Source organism: Rattus rattus, chromosome 18, assembly GCF_011064425.1.
Source record: "Rattus rattus isolate New Zealand chromosome 18, Rrattus_CSIRO_v1, whole genome shotgun sequence".
Lineage (NCBI taxonomy): Eukaryota > Metazoa > Chordata > Mammalia > Rodentia > Muridae > Rattus > Rattus rattus.
In genome coordinates, this window is record NC_046171.1 from 34551996 (window position 1) to 34560192 (window position 8197).

Sequence of the window (8197 nt, forward strand, 5' to 3'; positions counted from 1 at the left end):
TCCCCAGTGAACTAGACTGTTGGGGAGAGGGAAGCAAGGGGGGGAGGGTTGGGAGGGGAACACCCATAAGGAAGGGGAGGGGGGAGGTGGATGTTTGCCCGGAAACCGGGAAAGGGAATAACACTCGAAATGTATATAAGAAATACTCAAGTTAATAATAATAAAAAAATATAAAAAAAAACTTTGAGCTTATTAGTTTGTATAGAAAAGAGAATAATTCAGACACTATACTGAACTGTATCTCTATTATGGTATGCTTTAATAGCATATAAATTTTTCATACTTTTGATGCTAAAAGAATGAAATATATTTATAAAGTAGAGAATGAAATGATTCTAAAACTAGCCAAAAACTGTAGCCTTTGGTTGATTTAAAATAATATAATGTTCCGTTGTCAAATTAAGTATCATAATTCCATGTGAGGAAATTTAGACATTCAGTATCCACCTGATTTTATATATAAAGTAGTATAAAATAATATTGAATGCATAAATTGAAAAAGTATGGAGATTAACAGCTTTATCACAAATAGCAGAATTAGAAGCATTTAACATATGAGAAGACTGATATTGGAAACACCAAGTGATACTGTGCCTGGTGGGATTGTTGCTACATGACAGAAAGGGGTATGCTTAGAGTAAGTTACTAAATTAATATCTGTGTGGTAGAACTCTTTTCTGCTTGTTGTAGTTACAGACACTGCTTCCTGCCATTCCCCAAGGAAGAGAGATACTGATGATTCAGCCAGTTGGAAAGAACTGGTCTGTATAAATGGTAGAATAACAAGGCAAAGCTTGTGCAGGAAAAGGTTTAGAGTAGGTTAATAATTCTGAAGGACTTTTGTTGAATAAATTAGACCAATACTTATACTCTTGAATTTAATGTATAATTATTAAAATGGAACTAATAAGCACTCTTAAGTTCAATTGTTGAAAAATAATGGACCTTTTCTAATGAGAATGGATTATTCTATTTATTTTATATACAAACATTTAGTAAGACTTTTTCTTTCTTTAGAACAGATTCTTCAAAGATGTGCATTTACTGACTGTATTTTCATCATATCCCTTGCTTCCAGGAAGTGCTCCTGACACTTTGTTCTCAAGTACTAGTGTGAACAAGTAAAACTCTTACCTTTCTCCTTTCTCAGTTCCTCTCAGAGAACTATTGGCTATTATCTCTGAAAATCAGTTAAAAGGTTCTTTGCGTCCCAAAGTGTGGTCTACACATCAGCATTACAGATATCACTTGGGAGCTTAATTAAACATCCAGGCCTTTACCAGAACCCCAGAAACTACTGTACTTTTATCTAGCTCTTGATGGTTCTAACATAATTAGAGTTTGAAAAGCACTGGTAGTAGTTAACAAACCTTTGTCCAAATTACACTCCTGTGTGAGCCTCCTAACAAGTCTCCCATCTTTGGTTTGAATTGGTGCAAATAGTTACAAAGCTTTTCTTTTCTTTTACTTCTTTCCTTTTTTCTTTTTCTTTTTTTTTTTTTTCTTTCTCAGTGGGGACACAGGTTTTAATATTGCCTTGTAGGACAATACTGACATATTCAGTAGGACTTCTTTTGATAACTCAAGGTCTTCATTGTTTAAACATAGATTATTATGCCTTGATGACTTCTTTTCTATTCTATATTAAACATTCCTTGTCTTTTTATTGTTCTTACATTCCTGTTAATCAGGAATGGGCTCCTTCTGATATAATTTTTAAAAATACATATGCAGAATGAAATATAACATGCATAACTGGTAAAATTTTGTGCTGGTCAAAGCAGAAATTTTGCCTTTATTCTGTTTTGTCACAGGAGTTTAAGTAGAATTTATTTTCTTTTTTCTTACTCAACTAATGGTCGACTAGATTCTTTATGTTCATTGTGCTGCTTTCAAATTATATTTTTGATCTGAGTATATAGGAGAAAGGTTAAGAGTGAATTTAAGATTTTTTTCCCTTACTGAGTTTCAACATTATAAAATATTTAATTTTTTTTATTTTATTACCAAGTGATTTGCTCCTAGTTTTATGTTATATTTAAATATCAGTTACACATTTGCATCCTCACTCAGTCTTCTAGATTACTTCTCTGTGGCTATGATATAATATTTACCAAAAGCAGCTTGGAGGAGGAAAGGATTTATTTGGCATACCAGTTATAATCTAGCATCAACAGAAACCAAGGCGGAATCTGAAGCAGAGGCCACATATATGCCAGCAATGAATCCTCTTGCTCTCACTTTGCCTCTCATTTGCAATCATTCTTTTTTTTCTGTTTCTTTCTCCTTCCCTCTACCTTTGAAATCCTGTACTTCTACAGCTGTTTTCAAGCTCTTCTTGAGAGTAAAGTATACATATGTCCAGTACTTTTAGGATCACATTTTTGACTTAATGACACAAACATGTTAGACGTTCAGGCCTTTTACCCTAACCCCAGAAAACCTCCTTCCACATTCAATACTGCAGACCTAGAGAAAAATGTAATGTCTGTCCTTGAATGGGGCATTTTAGAATTGTTATTTGTCAGGTATAGATCATGTGACCAACACTGAATTTTTTGTTTGTTTGTTTTTAGATGAGAGGAGAGAATTCTTTACTGACTTGAAGATACAGCACTAGATAAGGTAAGGTCAATTACTCAAAGGAATTGGGTGGGTCCCTGTAATAATAAAAGAAAACATGTTTAGAAATGTAAATAACCCGGGAAAGGGAATAACATTCGAAATGTAAATAAGAAATACTCAAGTTAATAAAAATAAATAAATAAATAAATAAATAAATAAATAAATAAATAAAAAGAAATGTAAATAACAATCACAATGCTCTTTAATGAGAAAAAGAGAATTAAAAATTTTCACAAACCAGTTTACCATTTTTAATATCTTCCTTCCTACATTTCACACATTTAGGCATCATTTAATATTCATATTTTTGATTGTGAGCCTAGCTGATCTCTCCAGAGCAATCATTTGATATTTAAAAGACATTATTAGTGTCAAAATAATTAACTTGCATGATATAATATGAATTTTATTTTTAACAGATTTAAACCATTTTAAGAAGACCTGGACTTTGGTGTAAAACATGTGTTTGTGAATAAAATATTTTCTTTTTTTATTTTATTTTTCTTGGATATTTTATGTATTTACATTTCCTTTCCTCCCTCTCCCATACCGACTTACCCCTCTCCCTTCTTCTATGAGGATGCTCTCACTCCACCCAACCACTCCCATTTTAATGCCCTGGAATTCCCCTACATTGGGGAAACAAGCTTTCACAGGACCAAGGGCTTTTCCTCCTGTTGATGCTGGACAACGCCATCCTCTGCTACATATGTGGTTGGAGCCATGGGTCCCTCAATGTGTACTCATTGGTTGGTGGTTTAGTCCTTGCGAGCTCTGGTAGTGATATCTGGTTGATTGATATTGTTGTTCTTCCTATGGTGTTGCAAACCACTTCAGCTCTGTCAGTCTTTTCTCCAACTCCTCCATTGGGGTCCCTTTGTTCAGTCCAATGGTTAGCTTCAGTAGGGTTCTGGCAGAGCATCTCAGGAGACACTCATATCTAGGTGAGTTGGTTTTCAGACACTTTTATTTGCTCTATTCTCTTGAGACTCACTAATCATTAAAAATCAATAAAGAAAATAACAGTTCTAGGGCTGAGTCAATCCACTGAACAATAACTTTAAAAATTCTAAGTTAGTTCATGCTTAAATTAAGCGGGACTCACCAAATTCTGGTTTTCTGAATTTTCTTTAAAAGCTCAGGTAATATATAAAAAACCAAATATATGAGAATTGTTTTTCTTTCATACTTGACATATCCATTTCATTATGGTGTCCCTCTGTCACCTGTGAGCATCTATGTATACAGACATCTCCTAGACTCTTTCCTATACTATTCCTATCAAGCCACTGTAGCCTTAGCTCTTTACTCACAGCAAGGAAGAGAACAAATAGCAGTCCAAACAAGCACACGTATGTCCAAAGTGAATGAAAAAGAGATGGATTTGCTTATGGAGCAGGGAAAGACGGTAGTGGAATAGACAGGGCAGGTTAAAGCTATTTATAGTCTTCTGGCAATCTGGCCTCAACTAGCTGTCTAGGTTGAGTCTATACCAACACATGGCAGAAATATTACTTGCCATTGAAACCACAGTAAACAAGTGGGTGTGAAGCACATGTGGAATGCAATGGCTGATGATTCAGCTTATTTTCTATTTTTTTTGTTTATTGAAAAAAAACAATGGTTATAATTTTGTATGCATAACTAGATAAGAATTGATAGAAAGGCTGACATCATCCAATAAACACTGCCCAAACTCTAGCTGAACATCCTTTTGAAAGCATTAGACACATGGATAAAAGCAAACACATAGGTCAAATGGATCTGATTCCCAACTCTGCTACTTACTCTCTGGCAACATTCAGTTACCTTCCATCAATTCTCTGTTTTACTTTCCTCATTAATAATATGGGGTGTAATAGTTACTTACCTGATGGAGTTATGGCACATAACATACTTGTAACCTTGTTCTAGAAGATAATCATTATCTTTACTGAGAATATAGATCTCTCATTACATCCCAGTTTGTTATACAAAAATTGGTCAGGTCCTGGAATAGGGAGTGTTCTGTGGTTAGGGAGGCATGTTTAATGTGGCAATGATTTTACTCCCTAAGTTGTGTGCCTAATTTGGGAACATCACTCTCATATCCCTTTCCTAGTTTTTTGAATCACAGTTCACTGACATACAAAGCCATCTATTCACACATCTTAACTTGGTTCAAGATTTTCATTTTTGAACACATAGCATTTCATTTCTGTGTGGAATAAAGAATAGTGGGAGCCCCCAGAATGCTACTTGATCTAAGCACATTGCAAACAGATACAACTCTTGTTCTATATTTTCAAAATGCTGTGGAAATATGCAGTGGGAAGGTAGATGCCAGGGTATTTAACATCCAACAGTCAGATGGTAAAGCACATAAAGAAACTAGTGGTAGGAGATAGTGTTTAATTTGTAAGATGCTTATCCTGCCACCTTGTTCTCCTGATGCCTCTGATTCTGTGTGTGATTAAGTGATAACACTCTTACTTCATTTCTACTTCATAACTTCATAAGGAAGGTTTGTATCATGCCCATATTAGCCATGATTTCTAGGCTATCATAATAATGGTATTTATTATTTTCATAAAAACATTCACCACAACATTATTACTCTTCCCATTTTATAGACAAGTAAACTAAGTCACATGAAGGCTTGCCACTGGGTTATCATAGTTAGTATGATACAATCAAAGCTTTAACTCAGATCTCCTGGGCTTCTAGGTTCTATCAAGTGTAATTGATTGATGTATAATATTTTGAGAAGCTGAATGAGGAATTTTTCTCTGCTTACAAGCACCATTACTTATGACAGCTCCTGACACTGCAATGTCCTCCTCAGTAAGTCAGAGGAATAATACTTCTTACTATTTATGGAAACTGAACGTGACCAAATAACCAAATAATGCCCATTGCTTAGAACAAGATTTGGTTCACCATAAGTGTTTAAGTGCTAGTGGCCACAACATCTTGGGTTCTCATAGAATAGTAATTTCAGACTAATTTTAGAAGCACTGTCCTCCTGGATATACGGGTATCAGTGTCCATTGTTGCTTTAGTAAAACCATCTATTTGGCTTTTGTGTACAAATCATTGGAGGCCATTTTTTTTCAGGGAGCTTGTTACATGAACAGTAGTGTTCTATGCTTCGTACACTTGTTTTGTTTTCTTCTCTCCTAGTTCTGACTCTGACATGATATAGGAACCAGCAATCTAGAAACTTTAACAAATATGCTCCACTCTCTTAAGAAACTCTAAACAGCCATTACATGTGTTTATCTCTACTCTACTGAAGGCCTCCTGTTCCTCCTACTCTTCAGCCTCCTCCTCTTTTTCCTTGACTTTTGAAATCGCTATTCTCTTCTTCTTCTTCTCCATTTTTGTTTCCTATCACCCTCCCTTTTTTTCATTTTCTTTCATTTCCAATGGACAGTCTGCAGCCTGAGATTAATTTCTACCATTAGGCTAAATCAATTAGAGAAAATGCCACTGAACAGAGAGGAAAGACAGAGTGATTCTTGAAAGAAAATTATACACATATAACTCCCCCAGAGTCGATTAGGAAGATGATCATAAGGTGAAAGCAAGTATTTGCTCATATAGTATGAGCAGGGTTGTCCCTTGCACAAGCAGTAATGTAGCTCATGATAATTTCTGGAGCTTCAATATTGAATCCATGTTTTGCATCTGGATGGTAAGATATATTTTTTCCTTCTAAAGAATGTTCACAGCTGGATTTAGGGTATGTATCATTACAGTTTTGCAGAGACATTTGCTTCAAACTAGCCAGGCACGCTGAGAATAATGTCACAGTGACCACTCCATACACCTACTTTATTCTTATTGGGTTTACATTCTGGAGAACTAGATAACAAAATAAATATGCAATAGTTTAGATTAACTAAATATAGCACCAACTTTCAAGAAAAGTAGCTACCTTGCAAATGCCACATTTTAGAAAAATGTAACAGCCAACCTAAACCATACACTTCATAGTATTTTAAATCTGAATCATATATATTTAATCTCTGTCTGTATAGTATAGTTACTTGGTAGCATTCAAATACTGATACTCTGAACATAAATCCTAATATGATTTAATTTGTGTGACTTAGAACATGTTAGATGATTCTTATATTGAGCATCTAGGAATGTCTCTTGATATACATGAATCAAATTCGCTTAACAATTGACATTTTATTATGGCTTTCCACAATATATGGGCATAGATTATGTTCAGAAATATGTGATGCAAATAATTTCAAGAACACTTAAATTTCTTGCATATTTCAGGGAAAGAAAAAATATTAGTTTAGGATTTCTACTTAATTATCAGGATTCTCTATTGAATTTTGGTAGGGTATATGATATTGTTTAAATTCTCTCATAACGTTGTAATACATAGTACCTCAATGGTATTATGAATGAATCAATGGCTTTATGAGAAATGAATGTGAAGGAAAAGTAAATCTTTCATTGAGCTGTTTCTCTTGATTGAACCACAGTCATATTTAAAAAACTACAAGAAACACAAGTTCAAGAGAGACTGGAGAGACTTACATCAAGAGGAAGTACTCTGTTCTTGTGTTTCTAGCTTATGTTATTTCTGTTCCTGTTGAAATCAGGTGCATTGAGACAGTGACATGCCTATAAATCTGTGCAGCATTTTTTTTTACTGGTTTGCTGTTAGGCATTTAGAGTGGTAACTAATGATGTTCTAGTCCTTTCTGTCTGATAATTTGTAGTGCTGATAGAAGTAAACTAAGTAATATCTCAGTCCTTACTCCTCGTACATTGGTTTAGTCTCACAAAAATATGCAAGAAAGCTACTGTTACAATCATTTTTTTTAATGTGGAAAAACTGTAATTTAGGGTGATTTAAGTATTTACTAAGGTTAAAATATCTTTAGCCCAAATTTGAGAGCCCTGTGATAAAAGGAACTTACATATCTAGGTTACAACCCACCATTGTAGGTAAATCAAGATGTCAGGACTTTGCACCTACAATCAAGAAACTGAGAGAAACAAGATAATATATGTGAGCTTATACTCTGATTGCTTTCCCCACTCTTACACAGTTCAGAACCCTCCACCTAGTTAATGGTGTTACTGAGAACGGGTGGATCTTTCCACTTTGATTAATGCAGTGAAGATAAGCACCCCCATGCAGACATAACCAAAGACCAATTTAATATAGAAAATTCCTCATTGCAGCTCACTTTCCAGGTGATTTTAGATTCTTTCAAGTTGACGTTTACAATTAACCATCTCAATTAACAATAGATTCTGAACTTATAAGCACCAACATCATGCTAAATGACAGCTAGGGTGAAAAGGTGTATTCAACCAAGAGTGACCTCTGAGTTTCTCTTCTCTGTGAACAATATGATGTTTAGTAGCTGAGACAGATGGGAAATCTGACAGGGTTGAGAGGCCTAGGGCAAAAGTTGGCAGGCTTGATTTTTCTCCCTGCTTCCCAGAAGTAGCTTATTCTGATGTATAATGAATCTGCAACTCAGCAATCTTGACTTTTGTCTAGGTTCTGGAGCAAAGTTTTATTATAACAAATTTATATGACAATTTATTTTGT